Source organism: Dermacentor variabilis, chromosome 9 (genome assembly GCF_050947875.1).
Source record: "Dermacentor variabilis isolate Ectoservices chromosome 9, ASM5094787v1, whole genome shotgun sequence".
NCBI lineage: Eukaryota > Metazoa > Arthropoda > Arachnida > Ixodida > Ixodidae > Dermacentor > Dermacentor variabilis.
In genome coordinates this window covers 98,077,764-98,101,118 of record NC_134576.1, presented here as the reverse complement: position 1 = coordinate 98,101,118, position 23,355 = coordinate 98,077,764, and the positions used below count along the sequence as shown (strand labels likewise).

Below are 23,355 nucleotides of genomic sequence, written 5' to 3'. Positions count from 1 at the left end.
GACGGCATAGAAATCGTGCTGGTCTTGCTTACGGCTTTCTCTTGCTCTTCACTAAAGACGGAGGCAGACTGGAAAAGGAAGCCAGTGCTTTCGACGTTTGCGTTGGTTATCAGTCACATAATTGCAGTCGTAGCTGGCGATAGAATTTTCTGACTGCGACGAATCGCAGCAGCTCGCATATTTTGGAACTGATATTTTTGGAAATCTGTGCTTTACTACGAGCTTGTCTGGAAGCAGTTCAACCTATAATGAAGCTGCGAGAAAAATCCAATCCAATATACACCCTTTGTTTGTTTGTTGAATGATAGGTGTAACGTTAAGGAATAAGAAAAGAGCACATTGGGTGAGGGAACAAACGCGAGTTAATGACATCTTAGTTGAAATCAAGAAAAAGAAATGGGGCATGGGCAGGACACGTAATGAGGAGGGAAGATAACCGGTGGTCATTAAGAGTTACGGACTGGATCCAAGGGAAGGGAAGCGTAGCAGGGGGCGGCAGAAAGTTAGGTGGGCGGATGAGATTAAGAAGTTTACAGGGACGACATGGCCACAATTAGTACTGACCGGGGTTGTTGGAGAAATATGGGAGAGGCCTTTGCCCTGCAGTGGGCGTAACCAGGCTGATGATGATGATGATGATGATGATGATGATGATGTTTGTTTGGTATGTAACAAGCAAAATCTGTATAAATACGTCAAAATCAACTCTTTCCACAGCCCTCATAAGACCCATTATGCCTTCCGATCCAATTTACCTACATACGGGCACTTCTCATAGCTTTCTCTGTTATTCGGTACTTCTAGCTGTCTCACGCCTTTAGATATTAAAGAATGGTTTTCTTCATGATACGCTGTCTGAGAACGCTAATTTACACTATGCAGCAAATCGCTTAAGGGCAGTGTTTATTGCACTTCACTTCAGGTTTGTTAGTACGTAAACTGGTGCACAAAAGCTTAGGATAGTCAGTTGTTAATTATGGCGTGACTATTTCTGGTTTAGTGTATCTGTATAGGCCAAAAAAACATAAAACGATATGACTGACTCTTAAAAAGAATTGTCGCTGCAGTCGCATGGAACCGCATGTTCCAATGATGTGATATAATGTTCCACATCGTATGAGACATACCGAGATGCTTCATGTAACTGAACAGTTCACATTAGATGTATTGATAAACGGGCGAGTTCAAACCGATCCATTCTTGGGCAGCGCACACACAAACGAAACACGATACAAAAGATAGGACAAGTGTTGGTCTAACAACCTAAAGTTATTATTTGAACAAGAAGATTATATACCCAGTAATCACCAGTCATGTAGATTACACGTAGAAATCAATCAATCAATCAATCAATCAATCAATCAATCAATCAATCAATCAATCTTTATTTATCCCGAAAATCTGGATGGTGTTAATGGCTAAAAGCCACTCTAGGCAGCTTGACTGCATGGGTTCTTGAAAACCGTTACATTGGCAGCATGCGACGTTCCTTCTGCAATTTTACAAACGCGGACAATGAAGCAAACATGTCGCAATTACAGTGGATGTTGGTACTTATGAAGATAAGATAACAGAGTTACAATATGGAGCACACCAAATGTTTACATAGTATAAATAAATTGATGATTTTAATATACGTAGCTTAAATGCACGTAAAGTCTTGGTAGTTGAAAATGAGCAAATAAAATTAACTATGAGGAATACAATAATAGAAATTCAAGAGACATATCGCGAAATAGTTTAGGAAAGATACTAATACCACTAAGGCAAACAAGGTAAGAACAGTATATAAAATAGAGCATAAATGTGCACCATACACTCACGAGTCACCTCACACTCACGATCAATCAATGAACGAGATCTCTTCGTTTGCCAGGGAAACTGACGGCTGACTTACTTAAAATGTTCTTATTTCTTTTAGTCACCGTTGCATGCCTCAGTATAACCTCACGTGTGCGCTAGATCGTGACCTTTCATAACAACTCAGGTATCCTCAAATGAAGGCGCGCAGCCGCAATCACGACAATGACTGGAAAGTTGCGACGACGCCACTCCCTTTGAGGAATTGGCGCAGCCTGATGTTTGCACACCGGCCAGGGAGTACGATGCAGACGTTGTCACACGTGGAATTTACTCTATACACCACTCCTGAAAGAACAATCAGTGTACTTGTTAACACTCTTAACCGTGCAAGCGTAATCGCTTGCTCCTGCACCAATCCTTGCTGGCCTATCCTATCGCAACGCATTGGCTACCGACTTCCTCGCCACCGGAAAAAGCGTGAGTTAATGTATGGTAGCTTTCATGATTACAGGGTATGTATAATATTTTTTTTCTTCAAATAAAAACGCTCAGTTATCAGACCGACACTTGTCCTGCCATTTTTCGTTTGCTTATATATATATATATATATATATATATCGACTTTAAAATTGTAGCTGTAATGCGTGCAATGACTCTTTCTTCAAGCTGTAATTTTTTTTCCTATAAAAATAGAGTTAGGAGGGAAGAATAACTCGAGCTTTTCGTGTACTTTTTACCTTGAATAGAGGTACTGTGCACTCCGCACTAGTTTTCTGCCACGCAAGCAATTAAAGAATACTTAACCTCATGAGTTACAGAAAATGTTCGCCACCATTTGGTACATTTTGCCGAAAACATTCGAAATACATATTATATATTTAGGTAGGGCTTACGTGCGTACGACAGTTTGTGCTGCCCATCCGCGCACATGAGCGCTTGTTCTTACGCGGGCTGGTTATTACTTTGCACGACTGTGAAAAATAATCTTCAAAAAAAGAAAGAAAGGGAGAGGAAGAGAGAATTGCAGAGGCGACTGTTTACATACACGTATACGCGACAGATCGATTAGATAAAATGCACAAACTGCCGAAGGGAGCCATCTCGCGATGAAGATTGAGCAAAGAGCCGATCGCTATCGAAAGTGCCCAGTGTGACCCGGATATGAGAGGATGCGGCCTACGAATGGGGAATCACGGTATACGGGGCATACTGTGTAAGAGCGCGCCGGGCTACGAGACGCGGGCCGATTAGTGACGGCCCCGCACGAGGCCAAATCCCGCATAGCCTGCCTTTAAAATCTCGTCTGCGTAGGTGGAAAGGAGAGAGAGAGAGAGAGAGAGAGAGAGAGAGAGAGAGGGAGGGTGAATAGGGTTGCATCTCGCGAAGCTGTTTTCAATGACGCCGATTCGGCAGCCTCAGTTGGTTGCTTTCCGTGCATTTCCGACTTCTCTCTAAACGAAATCTCTCTCTCTCACTCTCGCTTTCAGAGCAGTTTGCCGTTGCCTTCGTTGCTGCGTGAAATCGCGTTTTTTATATAGTTCACATCTGAAACCGTATTAGACTCGCATTTCTCTTCATGAAAAAAGAAAGAAAGAGGGGAAACAAAGAAGCCGCCTGTACAGCCAATTTAGCCACGTTTCGGAAAACGAAACAACAACAGTTTAATCTTTAGAAGCTAAATCTGTAGGCGTGTTATTTCGGTGTCCGGCGGGACGCTGAAAACGCGTTTACGCTAGTGTGGCTGTTTCTGTGCCGCCCTGCTGCTCGTTTATCCCTGGCCTTTGAAAGGCTGCAAAGTAAAGGCTTCCTGGCATCGTGATCAAAGTACAGCTAAAATGGACATCAAAAAGCAAAACTATATCATTTTTGACCAGTAAAGTGCTGTTTCAACGCTATGTACCAGCTTTTTTTCCTTTCTTTTTGTGTGTTACGCATACACAAACAGAAATGTACTGTTTCTAATACACAACTTTTCAGAGAATGCCTTTGGCAGGCAGCACAATTGTAATCATTTAGCTGGATTACTCTAAGACGCGGACATTACTTGTGCGATGAATCGAAATGCGTAGGTGACTAATTTAAAAAGATCGCTAATTCGGTTTTTAACCATTTACTTTACGGCACATTGGAAATTGGAAATTTTAGCCGATGAGTTTGCTAGGCATAGTGAGTTATGCAGGGAACAACGTTTAAGGATGGCACCACTTTCGAGATATCCGTCGCCGAACTTGCGGTAAAGTTACACTGATGTGTCACACACTTTTTTGAAGAAAACGCCTTTTTGCGCATTGAAGCACAAAAATAGCTCGACCGTCAATCTAATTTGTCGCACGCTTTAGGAAGGAGTATCTTAAAATTGGTGTCGTCATCAGAATTCGTTTCAAACGGGTACGCCTTGCGAAATGAACGGCTATAATTCGTAATTAAATTTTGATATGCTCAGCAAATTGATTAGTTAAAGCTTATCTAGAGAAAATTCGGCAATTATTCGAATACGCATTTTGATTTCTCTAGCAAGCAATTTCCGCCTTTTGATTAATCCAGTTAAAAACCAAAACTGTGCTGCCTACCACAGGCGATTTTCATTTAATTCTGTATAGACGAAAACACCCGGTACATTTTATTTGAAGTTTATTACTGGTGAAAATGGAGGCTACACTACCGTGTCTTGAATTTCGCGTCGAAGCCTCAGTGCAGATACGTCAGTGTGACGACACGAATATTTAGTATTTTTGTCTTCTATTTGTCATAGCAAGACAGAAGTGAAGTAGCCGAAGTGGTGGACAGTGGTAGAACCATAAGGAATGTCGCTGGAGCCAATCAGCGGTCTCACGAGGGAACTTTTCTTCGTGGGGGTGATAAACTTGATAGAAAGGGGAGGGGGAAGTGGCTGAGGGATAGGGCTTAAGTAAGACCCTGCGCCTGCCTGGCCTTCTCCGCCCAGTCCACCAGTACGAACTGTCGGTCGACGTCCCCGGCTCTGAGCCAGGCAAGCGGTCGCATTTAGGCAACTCCAAAGAAACACATATCCATATCCAAAGTAGTGTCTTCAGATAAGCAACTGCTTGTTCCATGTCACTTAGACCGCAGTTGATCATATCGTGTATTTCAGTCATTTTGGAGCATGTGAACTTCGAAACTTGTTTTATTTTTGATGCAGTGTAGTTCTTCTTCACCATTAAGCCATTAACTATAGAGTCTAAAATACGCTTTCGAAATCTATTACATCACGGAGAGCTGTGCAGACTTCAGCGTGGTCTTGCCATCCGTCTTTCATTTCTTCCTTATTTATTTCTAAGAAATCATTCTCAAAGATTCACTGACCAGTCTAGGCATGTTCTGAAATTTACATTCAATCTTAAGGCGAACTCCTCAGATCTGTGTGTTTCAAGGTCGCGTTGTGAGGTACAGAAAATCGGAGCGTGAGCGCTAGTGTTCGCGCGTTGGTCGTCGTATTATGCCACATCAATGCCACATCGATGCCGCTAATCATGCCAAAAAACATAGTTAATCGGAGCGCTCGGCGTTCGTCGTCGTCGCCTACCCCATAGCTGCCACATCGATGTTGCTAAACATACCTAAAGAAGACACAGTTACTTAATATAAAGGTAATTAATTATGAGTGCCTTAAGACACTCATACCCATGACTCTTGGTGTTAATTAGGGCGAAGTTGATTAATGCACGACTAATTAATATATAGTTAATTAAGCCACTGAAACCCACGACCTTTGGTGGGAGTAAAACATGTAATGAGATGTAAAAAAAAGCAATCGAATGAGAATGTCAAGTAATTTAAGGAATGTCTCTTGAGCGCGCACGCTTTCGCCTTCACCCTCTTTGGCGTGTGCTAAAGTAACTCAATTTTTCTTTTATCCTACACAAAGGTCATGCTCAATAGCGAAATTCAATGGAATTTTCGCCACCTGCGTCACCGTCATGTTCTGCAGATATTATTGCAAAATTCATGCAAGTGGGATGGCATTGCTGTCTTCGACAAGACGCCAACGTCCCGAAACATGGGCGCCAAATATGCGCCCCGCCGGGCAGCATTTGCTGCACACCACGCGCAGAGGTTTGCAGACGCACCACAAAGCCAAGAACAAGTGTACACTGAGGCAGCTTTCGACCCACGGACCAGCCAGGGAGCAGTCGCCTGCGACGTAGTGGGTTCTTGTGCGGCACATTCTACGTTTGCAGCTGCTGATGCCGACAACCCAACGTCACTTGAACTCTGCGCAATAGTCCGGGCATTAGACAGAGTCTCAAGCGCCACGCAAGCAAAACACATCGATATATACACCGACTCTCAATATGCACTGCATGCCTGCAAGTCTCGCCACACAGCCTCACCAGAACTACTCCTAGGATAGCAGGCCTTCAGGCGTGCGGAGGTCCACGGGATCACTGCAGCACTTCGCTGGATACCTGGTCACCAGGGCATCGAGGGAAATGAGACAGCCCACGAGGCGGCGTGCGCCCTTCTTTCCAACCGCGCTGTCTCTCGGGATCCTTCAGAAACCCTCACCACCAGCACAAGCAGCACGACAAAAGGAGCACCGTATGACCCAGACGCCCCAGACAGAGCTCTGAGAGCAGCTACTAACCGACGCTAGAGGGAACTTCGTGCGAGTGTCCCCTCAGACCCAGACCCACATCCCGCAGGTCTTCCCAGGGCGGGGCAGCTGCTGCTGCATAGGCTCCGTTCCGGATTCGTCCTCACACCGGATGTGCTGGAGAGGTGGTGGCAGTGCCGGCCACGTCGGGAAAGGCATCCTCCATCCCCGTCTCCTAACTCCCTTCCATCGCAGGAACCCGGAACCTCCACAGCCTCCGCGGACCAAGAAGCACCACAGGAGCCGCACAGTTGCACTGACTGTGGCATGGCTACGCGGCCATCCGCAGCCCATCTGTTTTGGGAGTGCCAGCGACACGCTCAGCAGCGAGACCACCACCTGAGGGCAGTGCGAGTGTCGCCATACGAGGAGTGGAGGAGGAGGAAGAACTTTATTTGCTCTAATTGGTTAGAAATTAGCGGTGGCAGATGTGGTCGGCCGTCTTCACGGTCTTCTTCCCCACCTGCGCAGGGTCGACGCCCCTATTCCAGGGCACCACTGAGGGTGGCTACTCGGTGAGCGTGCCTTACTAGTCCGTGCTGGACTAGGAGGAGTGGATTAGACCGGCAACTGGCTCAACGGATTCCGGCAGGGTCATTCTGGACTCGCTCTTGGCTTTCGACGAGGACGCGCAGCTCCTAGGACGGCCCTGAATACGTCTTTCCCTTTCCCATCCTATTCCACATTATAGGCCTTCGAGTCATCGCTCAGTAAACACATCTTGTTATCATCATCATTATGCGAAATGCATACATTATAGTATCATAGAATTCCAGTTGGTAAAATCTACCGCCAAGGTTGCTCAAGACAGCTTTTATATTTCTTGATTGAATTAGTCTTAAGGATTTGTAAGAATTAAGCGAGCGAACAAAAAACGCAATAAATCTTTTATTGACAGTTCGCGCCTTTTCTTCTAACTTCATGACAGTGCATGTCTTTCCTCCTAGATATTCTCAGACTATCAAAAAGTTGAAAGCAATAATACTGCTCACAATTTGAAAGTTGCGTAATTCAATTGACACGCAGTTCTTCACGGGCCGCACAGTGGCGTCCTTGTGATGTCGCTACACGGCCTGCACGGTGAGGGTGCCAGAAATTTTACCGCTCCCACATATGTTGCATCCGCATATAGTCAAAACACCGTCCGAGGAGTCGAAGAGCAACTCTATGTCTTACTGTCGCTGTCGGTGCTTCGCCCTTCTGGTGACACTGCTATTTGTTTTAGGTGCAAGCGTACATGGCCCGTCTGTGAAATCGGCGAGACTGTTGGCCACTTAACGTTGCTTAACGTTGCTTTGCTTTTTAACACCGCTGCTTTCTCGACGTTGCCTTTTCGCATATTGATCGTTGACTCGTCGCCATTTAAAGTTGTGCACAAACTGATAAGCAAGGCACCTGGGAACAATAGAAACAAATAAAATATTTAGAAAAGTCAAAACCCTCGAGCAACTCATCAATTAGCGATTTTTGTTGTTCCTAAAAACAGTGCTCTGGGCAGGACCTGGCGACCTTGTCCGAGAAAACGTTACAAACACCGCACGCCCACACCGAAACACAACGGTCGATGTGGGTTGACGCAAGCAAAGCGAGCTGCATGAAGTTGAAGTACCAAATGTTTTCTATTGACGGGGGGCTGCCGGTTGCCTCCACTTCGCATCACCTCCTCCGTTTCTGCGATCGGTCTTAATGTTAGGGCCGCCTGCAGTATGACCACACATGATGTTTACATAGTGACGCATGTGAAAATCATGCATTATGCATGCCCCAACACAGGCCTACCTACCTGCAGCGATGTCGTCGCTAGAACTTCCAAGGTTGCACACTATGACTGTTACATTGTACAAGGGAAAAATAATAAACAAAATGATACATCATATCAGCAGGCGTGCTATGGCAGTCGTTAGGCACTCGGCGCGTGTTAACAACAGAGGCTGCCAGCAAAAACGCATCGATCGCCTCGAGTGCGACTCACGGACGGTGAAAGGTGTCACGGAAACATTGGTCCTGGATACGGTGTTTGTAGAGAAAACAAAGCATCTACGCAGAACTGGCGATTGCAGCATCGCGTGTCGTTCGAAGAACGCCTTTAATACAGTGCCGCTCCGCAGAGCACACGAGGCCTAGTGCGCACAATGTTAACCCTATAATGCCCAAGCACACTTATACGTGAAGGAACATTGGAACTTATTCGCTTTTTTTTAGGCTGCTGAGCACGAGGTCGCAGGAACGAATCCCGGCCACGGCGGCCGCTTTCGATGGGGGCGAAATGCGAAAATACCCGTGTACTTAGATTTAGGTGCACGTTAAAGAACCCCAGGTGGTCGAAATTTCCGGAGTCCTCCACTACGGCGTGCCTCATAATCAGAAAGTGGTTTTGGCACGTAAAACCCCATAATTTTTTTATTCGCTTTTTATTCGTGGCCACGGAGGGTACATTGGTGCCAAGCATGACAACATAATTTTATTTGAAATGGAACGTCATTAGCATCAGAATTATTAACGCGATTCGCACACTCTGCCGATTTCAGGCGTTTTGAGCTTATCTGCCTATCTGTATCTAGCCACTTACGAAGCGTCGTCGTCATACAAACGTGGTCATGCTCGTGGACGATCTTGGCAAGCGAGTGACATAGCAAAGTGGGCCGACACAGAAGACAGTGTATGTCGCATAGAGTGTTTTTCTTTATTTGCTTTGACCTTTAAAAAACATGCCCACTAAGGTTACTCGAATCACATCACTGCAGATTGATTATGTGCCCAAGCGGACACAATTTGCAAGGAAAAACCAAACCAATCAATTAAGTAATTATACTACTTATATTAACTAACTTCCTACACACTTTACGGCACATCTTTACCAACGCACTCGAAGGCACCGAGGACGACGTTGTTTGGTTCGCCGAGGACGCCTGCGAAGCACCCGGCGAGGGCGACTTCTCTGGCAGTTCCGACGAGGGTGCAGCTTGTGGCATCGACTAGTAAGATTCAGCAGCCAAGCTTACGGTAGGTAAAGGTACGTCATATTGAAAGTTTTTCGTTCCTTCTAAAAAGATATGGGTGGACCTAAAATGCTATTATTTTTTTTTATTTCTCAGCGAGTTGAATATATGCGGAAGTCAACCTCCATTCGTGTTCGGCCTATGTTCGAGTAAATACAGTATCTCCTTCGCGACAGTACAACGGGGTCCAGCCATACGGAGGAAAGGCTTCGCATGCCGGCCTAAGCGGCCTGAACGTTTATTGCAGAACTGTCGCGAAAATACCGTGGCTGTGGCCACGTAAGCTACTAGTTGGGGAAGATTATATCGTTGCACTGGTCTAGCTCTTGAAGTGCACAGGGTCTAGCGACGAGTTAAAAGTCCTCCTGTGCATCTCCCGTCGTACGTGCTTTGCTCCGTCTCTCTGTCCCGGTTTCCTTCTGTTTATTTCTTCTTTTCCTTACACCAGTGTATATATATATATATATATATATATATATATATATATATATATATATATACACACTAAAAAGGAGTCTAATAAAAAGGAGTCGTGGTAATACGGAACTACGTTTACCGTCTCCGCTAATCTATATATTTCGACTTTGTGGTGCCTTCTACACTGAACTGCTCTAGAGTAATTTAGACTCGCATATATGGTTCTGTAATGTGCACTTCAATCTAAGCAGGTCGGCGTTTTTGCATCGTGCACGCTTCAGTGTTACACGCTTTGTTCTCAGCCTGCGATAGAGTTGAACGTATCGTATGCAGTTAAGAACGGCCCACTGACGTGCAAGTTTTGCCAGCCAGTTGCGACAGCGGGCGTCAACTTTTCCTGAAACGCCACCACAAACCTCTAGCCACGGCGTCACTAAGTCGACGGTGTGTGGAGAACAATACGCGCATCCTCGACTCTGCGTCGCGGGAGCCTGAGTGCGACGAAGCAGGCTTTGTGCCTGAACCCGCCACCGCCAACCTGGTCTGCTGTGAACGAGGTAGTCCCGAGGGAACGTAGTTCGAGGCCCCTTCCCACGCGCCGTTCAAGACGCAAGACAATGGGCAACCGGCGGGCGCGCTGCGGGGGTCAGCTCGGGGAATAAAATGCGCCTTTATTGACGTAAGCCCCGAGTTCTGCGAAGACCATATGACCTCGGTTGGGGATCGTGAACCTGTGCGGAAATGGGTGTGTGTAAGCCCTCCCGCCTACGGTGCCTGGTCGTCTCGCCTACGGTGCCTGTTTGGCTCGCCTACAGTGCCTGGTCAGTCTACGGTGCCTGGTCGAACGTTCCCCTCACCTTGGGATCGAGGGAGGACCGAGTGTTTATAAACCGCTGTTGTGCGGCTGCTCAGCGTACTTTCTCTCGCCGTCATGCTAGACTGATGAACTGCAACGTCCTTATGTAGATACTGTAAATAAACCCATATTCCTCGTTCTCGATGAGAAGCAGTCCTTCCCTTCAACAACGTCCTCAGCGCGGATAAGTTGGAAGACGGCACGGGCCAGCTACCATCTAATTCATGTTCGACTCCAATCTTGACAACGGGTTACGAGCGATGGGATTGACTTCCCAATCCTTACAATTCCCTTAAGCTCGTTTAAAATGCGCACATTATAGCATATTGTCAGGAGTGACAAGCGCCAACAAAGAAGGAAGACGAGGAAGAAGGAGTGGAGCGCGAGCGCGTGGAGCCGCCATCTTGGAGAAAAGGCGCGCGCAGGGAAGGACGTGGTGGCCAGGGCGCAGCGTTCCAGGAGAAGACGGCCGGAGATCGCCTCTCTGGGTCCTGCCCCAGTTCCTAGGCGACACATCGACGTCCCGCCCGAGTACCAGGCTCGGCGAGCAGATGTCCGACGTCCCCGGAACTACCGCTGGCCCGGACCTACCTGCCAGGACACGTCAGCGTTTGTGCCGCTGAACGTGGACGCGCGGAGGCTGGCTACAGCCAGTCACCGTCCCGTCCGGAGAACTACGCTGGGCCGGCGCGCACCGGAAGCGCCAGCCGGCACGAGCCGCGCTCTGCCGGAGCGCGACAGCCCCTCAGCGACCGTGCCTTCGTCACGTCGGCCGGGGCATCGGTGACGCCGGACACCAGCGTCGACTGAAGACGACCAGATCGCAACGACGGACCACAGACCGGGAGGACGCCGATATCCACACCGAACAGAACCGGTACTGTAAGCGCCCCTACTATAGCGTATAGACGATCGCCGCACGGACGTTAGTAAACGCGGTAGTGCGTGCGTAAAGCTTAGGAAGGGAGGACGCATTCTGTGTGCAATAAGTGTCGAAAGTTACCGTGTGTTCCTTCCGCCCGCTCAAGCAAGCGTACCAGGCGTTAACTTATGCGTGACACATATTAAATTGTTGAAGATTGCACTCTCGAAACCTGTCCACCGGCTCAAGTGCACTTTAAACTGCATATTGTTGGGTGTGCATTCGAAAAATACCGCGGAATGGGCATTTGGATTTTAGTTGAATTTGCCTGGCATATAATAAAGAATAATAAAAAACAAAAAACGCGCCTCTTATCTTTGTTTCGAATGACAATAAGGTTATTGCTCGTGTTCTGAGCTTTATTGAGCGAACCGTCACAGTTCTTGCTTATTTTCATGGCGTATTTTCTTGCGACAATATTGATTCCGTCTTAGCTAAAAGAGGACCCTGCGGTGTGTTATGCGTGCTCAGTGAGTGAAAATTAGAACTTTTATTCTAAAATGTAAAGTTTTCCATAAGAACCGCAGCATTGAATTATCTTCGCAAAAAAGAACCTTTTTGTATGTATGTATGTATGTATGTATGTATGTATGTATGTATGTATGTATGTATGTATGTATGTATGTATGTATGTATGTATGTATGTATGTATGTATGTATGTATGTATGTATGTATGTATGTATGTATGTATGTATGTATGTATGTATGTATGTATGTATGTATGTATGTATGTATGTATGTATGTATGTATGTATGTATGTATGTATGTATGTATGTATGTATGTATGCATGCATGCATGCATGCATGCAATCAGTCGCACCATTCGATTCCACAGATAGAGTGGTGTGCGTGCGTCTGTTTTTCTACGTCATTGTCAACGAGGATGGACAAGGTTTGTCGCAGCATTTATTGCCCGAAAATATTCTTTAGTTCGCTTCCTTGCAAACTTAGCTGTCGTCAGTTCTGATATCGTCATCAGATCCGTGCAATACGTAACCAGACGCCCATCATTTCCAAGTATAAGACGTGTTGATGATGGAGTTTGTGCATGCGCTTACAATTGGACGAAGGACGAAGAAGGTCCACACAGGAGAAGCGTCCTTCGTACAATTGCTTGCACTGCACAAACTTCCTCATGAACGCATACCAACTCGTTCAGTCTTCTATCATTATTTGAATTGCCTGCATGCGGGGCTGACGACACATCAGTAGTATGCATCATCAACTCCGTGCATCTGCAGCAAAAGGCAGCGGACTCTCAGCGGACTCTCAGCCAATCACGAAAGTACCTGCTGCATGTGTGAGTCAAAGGAGGGAAGTGCTCGTCCTACGTAAACCGCGAATCCTTCCGTGATCCTCCCGTAAAACCTGCGTCGTGCACAGTAAGGTCAACAGTTGACATCGAACGAGCCCACATACTTCAGTTCCGTTTCCTGGTTGGCTCAGGCCGTCCGTCGTCTTTGTTGCACTGCGTCGGATTGAAGCCACGGTGTACACGCGGGTACAAGATCTTGCGAGATGTGCGAGCACGTGCCAAACTAGGGAGCATTTATAAACACACATGTACTCAGTCGCTGTCCGCATAAGCGTGTGCACGAAGGCCCCGCATAGAATAAAGAACCAACTTTATCTGCACTCTTGCGCCCTCTGACGTAGCAAGCGCACGGTGTTGCCTATTGCCAGGCACGCGAGCATTTAACCACGCGCATACGCAAAGCCACGTCTCGACAGTAGGCGCTTGCTTCATCAGATGGCGCGAAAATGCAGTTTGGCTCGTGCTTTTGTCCCGGCCTGCTATGCTTTGCTCTTCGTACACATCTTTCTATAAATACAGGAGGAGGGAGGGAGGAGGAAATAAAGAGAGAAGGCAGGGATGTTAAACAGAAATGCGTCTGGTTGGCTATATCCTACTCTGGAGGCATTCTTCCTCTATAAACAGAGGAAGAATACAAATATCCCTCCTGATCACCTCAGAACGCGGTTTAGGGCTAAAGTGGCACCAACAAGGCTTGCTTTGGCGTTCTGTACACATGAGCGCGAAGTGGACAGCGCGTCTTCTTACGAACATCCGCCTTCGTCTTTTGAAATGTGCCTCCAATCGCCCGTCGCAATGCACTGAGCCGGCAAAACTGTGCTTCTGCCGCGTGTTCTTTCGAATTCGTATATACGTCTCCGCATCCTGATATCCACGACAACTCTCGTTGATCACCTTCAATATCATCTTTTGCCCTTCTATACCACAAGGGTAACCTGCTTTGTGTTTGTCCTATATTACGGTCGCAATACTTACAGCGCTCTTTTTTATTACCTGGCTATAACTTACGAAAACCAGGCAGATCCATCGTGACGTTAGAATCCAATTGACACGTAGCTTGTTATAGTTAGCAAAAGAGCAGCAGTAACGGGTGACGTGTGCATGACCTAGCATCCTGTAGCTGCTAGTTCTGTCGGGAACACAATGGAACAACGTCTTGGAAGGACGTTGATGGTAGTTGCGTGCACAGAGATGTATGACACATATCTAAGTACATTTTAAGGTTCATAGAGGCACAGACCAAATTTGGAGGATCTGTCAAGAACTGACACATGACACCCCGCTTCCCGTTCCCTTCCGGCGGAGGGCGAATAGTCCAGAGCGGAAGTAGCATTTGAATCCTAATAAGGACGTTTAGAAACAAATAAACAAAAACAAAAAAACAGACAAAAAGCAAACAAACAAGCCCAGTAGTTCGTACCCAGTGAGCTAAGAATAAGGAATCAATGAAAATTTAAAAGCCGTAGAATTTTATGTGCTGTTCCTTTAAGAGTTGAATGCGTTTTATAGGTACGTGTGAGCCAACGTTATTTGTTCAGGTTTTATGTCGTGATTTATAGTTTGATTACGCAGCACACGGGTGCGCTTACTGGCACTACCTCTGGGCCAACACCGAGGGCTAGACAAGTAAGCCAGATACAATCCTTACGTACACCGAAACCCGCCGGGTTAGGTAAAGACCGCTTCACTTCAAAAGGGCCGGGTCTTTCACGTCTTCACGCCCACGAGGAGGAGAGCTGAATAGGCTATGTAAATATGGGCGCAATGCTGCCACAATAGGGACTTGGAAGAAAAAAAGAACGTAGAACCCTGACCTGATCCTTTCTGCTGCACTGTCTCCCTTAAGTATGATTCATACTTTTGCCTTACTTTGCCAGGACCCTTGCCACTTTGCCACGCTTTCTGAGGTGTACTGGCTCTCCTGTGGCTCTCTATTCTCCTTTCATCCTTCGGAGCCCCTGGAGACGCTTGCTTTGAGTGCGATTCCTTCTCCTCCCCTCCTCTTAGAAAAAGAATAAGTGAGAAAACCACATGCGTTCCCATCCCTGTTTGCGTGGTTTGTTTATTTCACACTGACGCTTCTAAGTGCATTCTTTTCTTGTGTTTCGTTTATTTCCCGCTATTTAAGAAAGAGCACTTCCCTATTCTGCGCTATTTCATTCCATAACGGTTCTTTCCTACACAGTAGCGCCAAGGAAAGCGGTTATCTCTCCCCCATCATTTGCTACTTTCTTTCCCTTCCAACGGCTATGCGACGCTCGCTTTTGTGCGCGCGACAGGCATAGTGGATGGACAACGGGTACAAAGAAGTCAAAGGGCACCGGATGCGTACAACACGAAGTGAAAGCATGTAGGAAAAGAGAGAAAGATGCCAGCTGTGGCCCTTTAGTTTAGTAGTTTCTACAGTGAATCCTATTAGGATTTTTAGATTTAGAACTCGAGTTCAAACTTCAATGTGTCGTAACTGAACTAAGGCAAACGGTTCAAAGAGGATATTAGAATGCGTACAAAATCTCCGCGTAGGTGTTGGGTAGTGAGTAATATTACAGAAAAATGTCACCACTTTCATTTGGTGTGGTCGCGCGTCAACTGTGTATGTTTTCTTGTGGACTGGCGTAGCTGGATCGAGGGTCGCTGCCACCGCTGACCCAGTAGACCTCCATCATGCCGATCTTGTGAACAGCATTCTCCTCAGGCAGCGTGAAACTGAAGCCGCATTCATCGTACAGCACTCAGCTGGCCCGAAATCACAATTGCAGAGTGGGCACACCCGTAAACGTCGAGGCATTCTTCAGCAGCCCGTGACATCTGAGACTTCTTCTGTAGGTCTTGCAGTGTTGTTTGTCCTGCCGGAGGGAAAGTGGTTCAGAAGCCATATCATCCTTTCTTCGTGACAGCGTGAACGACTAAATTCCAGAGCTTTGCAGAAGTTTTGCATTGAAATAGCGCCACTTGGCTCATCTGACGACACCTGGAAACTCCCATTAACCAGCCTCGAAGTTCCTGCAATCATTCCTTCTCACATTTCTGGATGTATTTCAGCGGAGATATTTAAGGATATAAAGTCCCCTTAAACGTGCATGCGAAAATGGCGAAGAGTGAGATTGCTAAAACCTGCCGAAACTGCTAGAGCTATAGTTCAGAGGAGGCATGAAAACATGGCGAAACAAATGTGAAGCAAACTGTTTGTGGAAGAAATGTAATTCCCTCTAACTTCCAAAGGTGCATGTATAGGCTGCAGGTTTGCGACACGTTAAGCACAAATTGAAGTAAGAAACATTTAAGTTTTTGTAACCCCAAGAAAAGAAGATAGCATTACATGAAAACAGCTAAAAATTACCCCGCCGCCCGCAAGATATCAACTTTTCACGCTAGGCAATGCAGTAAACCCCTGAATTTAACGGGGAAGACCGCTAAATTGGCTACACCCATATATATTTCTTGTGTGTCTATTTGTGGTATATAGTGTCTGTAGATATTCTATATTACAGAGTAAAGCTTTCCAGTAGAACAGCCACTGCTGTGCATTTTTCGTTAAACTTGGAAAATTAAGAGAACACGTTTACACGAAGAACACGCATAGTCGGCCAACCAAAGGAAGCCTTCTTGCTCTTCCTGCAATTATTGAAGGGATTGTATTATTCCTTTCTCTTCCCTACTAGTCGTTACGACCTGCCCGCACACTTCCGGCACTCGTCGCTACAAGGAAGACCCAGAAGTCGTTCCACTACACGCTCTCCCTATTTGCGTCGCTGCCCACCCCGTTTCCTGTGGGCAGCGATAAAAGGCGAAACGCCGGAGAAACGCCTGTCCCTGGCTCGAGTCCCCTTCTCCCTGTTTCCCCAGGCAGCTTCCTTCCTTCCGCCCTCCCATTCATCCCGAGCGACAACCCTTATCTTCCGAAGATATCACGCTTCCTCCCTAACGAAAAGAACAAAGCGGGAAGAAACTTCGGGAAGAAATGTCCCCAATTCCTCGTCTCTATTAGTCCGCGGCCAGCTCCCTCACCGTTGGTTCCCTCATGGCCGACGGAACACTAAAAAAGGATTGGAAGAAGGCGGACGGACCCTCTGTTCCTTTCTGCGGCCCCAATTTCGTCCCCGTGTCATCTCAGACCTTCCCGTCGTTCCCCCGCATCCCACACAGGCAAATTTCACTCCGCTCACATCTCCGTCGTCCAGGACGTGTAGTCGTCCTTGCATAACGAGAGGCTGGCTATAGCGATGCCCTTGAGTGAGAGCATGTGCGCGATCCAATTTGCACCTAGGGTATATATATAAAGGGAGGAGGGAGGCCGTGGCGTTCCCCCCTCTCCCGCCGGAAGCACCGCGCGGCCAGCGTACCGTGTTGGCCATCGTATAACTGTGCGCCTTTAATACCGAAATCAGAAGTGGAGAAAAATTTAAGGAAAACCTGCACGCGTTTTCTTTGTAGCTTCGTTACCTTGTAGCTTCAGGTGGAGGACAGTTTTATGCGAAGCATACTAGCCGCACAACCACGCTCTTCCTTGCTGCGCCTCGCGCGGCCGCGTAGCTACCATATGACGTCATAACAGCTGCAAAAGCGGAGGCTCAACTCGTGCGCTCGCTTGCGGCCGCGTAGCTACACAGCCGGGTCTCAGCTCGTGCGCTCGCCTGCATGAGTTGTTTCTTCGTCTAGCCGAACCAAATATAGCCAAGCAACAGCAGTTCACCAGGCTAAACAGTGGTTCAACAACTAAAATAAAGGCTAGTATGCTTCGCATCCTGGGCTTAACCTTAGCTAAGCCACAGCCATTTTTTTCCCCTCTTTCATCGAACTCACTCCGCCTTGCGCATTTCCGCAGGACTTATTTGCCATATTCAGTGCCCCTGTGCTTCGAGTTGTCGATTAGTGCGACGTCGTGCAGTGTGTTAGTCTCCTGGTTAGCTTTAGATGGTGAGCCACACTTCCAGAGTAAGCTGCTCACGGGTTTGAAATTCCGGATGACGAAGCTTTCTTTGAAAACCGCATACGCTTCATTTGTACGCCTGTCTTAATTTTTGTGACTTGCTTCTATTGTATGATTATGTATGAAATTAGTGTACTTACTTCGTCTTTCATCTGCTCATTACTTTTTTACCTACATATTGTTAGGTTCGCTTTATTTCTTGATTTATACTTAATTTTAAGGGGTTCCGGCTGCAGCTCTTATTTTGGGACCCCTTCCTGTGTGCAACTGTTTCTCTACTAATTAACTGATAAATAAAATTGAATTTGTTGATTGATTCCGATGATGTTGAGGCGGACGGAGCACCCAGAAATTTGAGCCTGCAATCAGCCTCATAAATCAGTTGTGTATTTAAAAAAATCTTTCACAAATGTGACCGTACTCCAACTTTTTCGCTGTGATTTTAAGCCGAGGTTTAAGAGCACTGAGTAGTTAAGAAACAAAGAGGACGATCGTAACAACTTGTGTGACGGATTAAGTCCTGCTGTTTACTTAGACAAGCGTTCATTCAAATTGTTATCTGTAAACACACTGCGCGACCTCTTCGCTTGTTAGACGTGGCTTCCAGGCACGAATAATATAGTTTTGATTAGCAATAAGAGCATACCGTACTGTGTGAATTGCACTTATCTCGACAAGCGTTCATTCAAATTGTTATCTGTAAACACACTGCGCGACCTCTTCGCTTGTTGGACGTGGCTTCCAGGCACGAATAATATAGTTTTGATTAGCAATAAGAGCATACCGTACTGTGTGAATTGCACTTATCTCGACAAGCGTTCATTCAAGTTGTTATCTGTAAACACACTGCGTGACCTCTTCGCTTGTTGAGTCAGGCACGCATAATATAATTTTGATTAGTAATAAGAGCACACCGTACAGTGTGAATTGCACTTATCGATTCGTCGAGTGACCGTCTGTGAACTGGGCGAGCGTTCGAAGCAGATGTAGATGCTGGGTTATAGGTACGTTTGTTATACAGGGTGTCCCACATAACTTGAGCCAAGAATTTAAAAATGAAAGGAGCGTCGGAAGCGAATTGAAACGAACGCATACTATTGGCAATAGCCTGTAGTAACTCAGACATTTTTTTTTGTTTTCCCCATAACTCACTAATTAAGTTTAATTAACCAACTTTTTATTTATTGGCTGAGCACCCGGAGTATGATACGCAGATTTGTAGCGCACCTTCAGAAACCACCAGTCGAGTTGTTTCCTTTACGATACGTCTCACGTAGTCCTTTTTTGTGGGTTGCAATGAAAGCCCGCGAAATATAAAAAAAGCCACGTGACGGAGCGCTTGTGCCGTGGTCTTGTGCTGCTCTCAAGCGTGCGTTCGGTGAACAAGGTCGGCTGCATCGTGACTGGCGACGAGGAAGCGGCAGGGCGTTTTTTTTAGCTCACCGGCAGAGCTCTGCCAGAAGCATGCATTTTCACCGTCATCCGACGGGAGCCGACCTTCTTCACCGAACGCACGCTTGAGAGCAGCACAAGACCACGGCACAAGCGCTCCGTCACGTGGCTTTTTTTATATTTCGCGGGCTTTCATTGCAACCTGGAAAAAAGGCCTATGTGAAACGTATCGTAAAGGAAACAACTCGATCGGTGGTTTTTGATGGTGCTTTACAAATCTGCGTATCATACTTGGGGTGCTCAGCTAATAAATAAAACGTTGGGTAATTAAAATTTATCAGTGAGTTATGGGGAAAAAAAAATGTCTGAGTTACTAGTTATGCTTGTTGTCCAGATGGTGAATTCACCTCCATAGAGGGGGTGTTTTATCCTCTCTGTTCCTTTCAATATATTTGATAGGTTCAGCATGGCTATCTTAAAAAAGAGAGGCGAGATGACAGAGCCCTGCAGCGTTCCTTTGTTCACCATTTCAAACTTATCTGACTTAAGGCTGCCCAGGCTCACTGTCGCTGTTCTGCTGGCGAGGAAGCTTTGAATGTAGAGGTATGTTCTTCTGCCACCCGCGTGTGTCCTGGAGGTTCTTCAAAACTGCCTCGTGAGAGACATTGTCAAATGCTCCTTTCACGTCCATGGTCAGAATTCTCCTCTTGCTGTGTTTGCCTAGATGATCGATGACGTCCTTCTTCAGTTGTAGCAAGATGCTTTGAGTTGAAAAGGGGGGCGGGTGGGGTCCATACATGGTGTCGGGAATTTGCTTAATTTTTTTCCTATTCCCAGTGGCTTGTTTGGCTCCGGCATCATGAAGACCTCAGCGTGTTTCCAGATTGCAGGAATTGTTCCACTTGCCCACCATTCGTTGATGGTTTTTTAGAAGGTAGCCTGCCGCGTTCTTGCTTAGGTTACGGAGTATCTTGTTATTTATTATGTTATGAGGTTGTGTTTCGAGTGAGCTTTGCCAGTGGCGCTTCCATTCGTGCCTGTAAGAACGGGCGATCGAATTCTTCATTTAGGTTCTCTCTGTAATCTAGGTGCATTTCAGAGATTGCAAGCTGCGTCTTGTGTGTCTCCTGTCAGTTTCTTCTTTACCTCTTTCAACAGTTGGTCTTCTGAGCCTCCGTAATTGTGGAGGATCTTCGAGAGGCTCTTTCTTGACTTCTGATTTTTTTATTCCGTTGCGTTTAGTGGTGACTTGAGGAGGTTCCATGTCTTGGGGTTGCTTGGAGTCGTCTGAAGTCTGTCGCACATATGGTTTCAGCTCTGCCTTTCTGATTGGTGTATCCACGATACAAAAGAAAAAAGAAAGCCACTCTTGCCGAGCGAAGTGGCTTGGTTATTTAGAAAAGATGCAAGAACAAAGGATGGCTGGCGACGCCACCGTGAAGTTCCAGCAGAACCTCGCCGCGATGTCATAAAATTTGAGAGCGTCTGTTCAGATTTAGTTACTTTTTCAGCAGTCAAGATGTACTGCACGGCCATCTAAAAGGGCCAAAAGCCAAACTTAGAAAGTTTCAAGAACTTGTACTGAGCTATAACCACTCAAATGGGAAAAAGAATATTCAGTGCTATTCCACTCTGTGAACCTGGAGGACCAGCGAAGCTGTGTACGTAGGCCCCTTGATGGTGAACTGTGATTGCCGTGCGTCAATTCACTATAGCCAAGGCGATCGTACGTTGGTCGACGTCCCTCATTGCAGTAATGGTTGTGAGGTCGCTCGTAGACCACAAGCGGTCACACACAGCGCAGGCCGCACGAAATGTGTACTCCACAAGCTCCCTCTGAAACATGGCCGTTGATCCGGTGAAATGTTCCGAGTTTGCAGGATCGGGGCCGCATGGACGGTTCGCACTTCTTTCCGCCTCGCGTTCCTGGCGGGCAGCATGCTTAAATTATGGGGTTTTACGTGCCAAAACCACTTTCTGATTGTGAGGCACGCCGTAGTGGAGGACTCCGGAAATTTCGACCCCCCGGGGTTGTTTAACGTGCACCTAAATCTAAGTACACGGGTGTTTTCGCATTTCGCCCCCATCGAAATGCGGCCGCCGTGGCCGGGATTCGATCCCGCGACCTCGTGCTCAGTAGCCCAACACCATAGCCACTGAGCAACCACGGCGGGTGGCAGCATGCTTACGGGACCGCCAACACGCGAGAGCGGAAGGAAAGGAAAGGAGACGCAAGCGCTTGGGACATCGACAAAAAAAAGAAAAAAGGCAGCGCGAACGTAGAAATGGCTAATGCTGGTAAAAGTGGATTGTTTATTCTTATCAGCTTAATTTGATGATGCGGTTTGGATTAATCTGATGCGGTTTGTATTTGATTCTAAGATATTAAACTTATTTTTGCATGTTGGCTGAGTGCTTAAAGCATGCTTCACCTTCGCCGCAGGTCGGCCCGGTATCTCATTATTCTCGGTATCGGCCCACGCATGGGAAGAAATTCTCAATCCACACGGCTCGTTAGACGCACGCATTTTTTTCCCAGAACATAGTCATAAACAGCTTCACAGTAAAAAAGAAGGGATATTTGAAATGTCACACTGACATCACGACGCTACTGTTACGTAGGCCCGTGACGGAAGCCGTATCGGCACAGTGGTTACGGCCTAAATAAAAAATAAAAATGCACTTTCAACCTCATCTCCTCATCTAGTAGCCAGCCTTACTTACAAGCTGTACTTTCAACCTCATCTTCTCATCTAGTAGCCAGCCTTTTGAAGCGAAATGAATAAAAATAGAGCTTTTGAAAGAACAGCTTGTCAGTCTATAAGGATTGAGCGTTTCTTCTTAGCGTCCCTTTAAGAAGTGACCAACCTGAGGGGTAGCTTGGTCCACTTAATCACGGTGGCCCGGCCCTGATCGACCGAGAGTGGCAAACCGTGCGGGTAGCTGCCACGCCACTAGTGCTCCGTTTTTTGTTTTGACTTCTTCACTGACAAGCGGTGCGTTCGGTTGTTCTGACGGCTTCCGGAAACCCAGCACCACCGCTATGGCGATCGCTATTGTTTCCCCTCATCAGGCGGGTCCATGTTAACACGCGTTGGTGCAGTAGTAGGCAAACACAACCACCCTGCAACCGGGTAACGACTGGCTCAGCAGATCGCTGTGTAGAGAAGAAGCACAAGCCCCAGCCCACCGTAGACGCAGGGTGGAGAATTCCGGTCGTCCTCCCGAAAACGACGCGTAGAGACTTCGCCGCGCCGACCTTGTAGTACTCGTTGCCGAAAATGGAGCTTTTGTGGTGCCACTCCTCCAGCTTACGCCGTGACTGTGCTGCACGTGCCACGCATGCCTGTGATCTTTTTTGGAGCGACAGCTCTACTACTCCAGCTACAGACGCATAAAATGACCGGGTTCCGCAAATCTGACCTTCAAGCTCAGCCAAGGTCAAACTGGGACTTGGCCTGCCACTACCGGCGGCTGCTGCATACGCCGCATGGGCGTCCCCATTTTGAAAGCGACCGGCGATGTGAGCAAAGTGCGTCGAGTGTTGTCAGCTCCGTATGCGCTTCGCTTTGGACGCTTAGTTCGCGCTGAAGCGAGACGCAGCATGTAGGTCAATTCGCTCGCTGCTGCTGCCACGCCGAGCAGCGTCTGTGTGTTGTTTTGGGGTGCAATTGTGGATGCGGTAGTTGCTGACGGCGCCGAGCAGCGTCTGTGTCCTTTCCCAAAGCAAGCAAAACCGTGCTATCGCTCGATAAACTTGGTCTACCTGCGTTCAACGACGGCATTCTTTTTTTTATCGGGCAGCGGTTGTAACTGCTCACGAAAGTCGATATTCGAGCAATTTTCGACATTTTCTAGTTTAGAAAATCTCTGTTCTGGATACAAATTACCGAATTTGTTTTTACAGGAACCTAATCTCTCAGCCAAGATCAACATGTAGTGTACACTTAAGATGTCAAAAAATTCGCGGTGTTTCAGAAACATGTGAGAACTGCAAAGGCATAAGGCGGAACTTGGAAGGAATGCTTATAGTATACAGGGGTAATTACTAGAATTGAAGCAGACTTTACGAACATGCTTTCAAATCTTTGAAATAAACTTTGG

The 23,355-nt window shown here is 46.9% G+C and overlaps 1 non-coding gene across 1 annotated transcript; it reads left to right on the top strand.

The window, feature by feature from the left end:
- Positions 1-21,536: 21,536 nt before the first annotated feature.
- On the top strand, positions 21,537-21,737 carry LOC142558640 (U2 spliceosomal RNA). The gene has a single exon (XR_012823061.1). It is a non-coding gene; the product is annotated as a U2 spliceosomal RNA (small nuclear RNA).
- Positions 21,738-23,355: the final 1,618 nt, after the last annotated feature.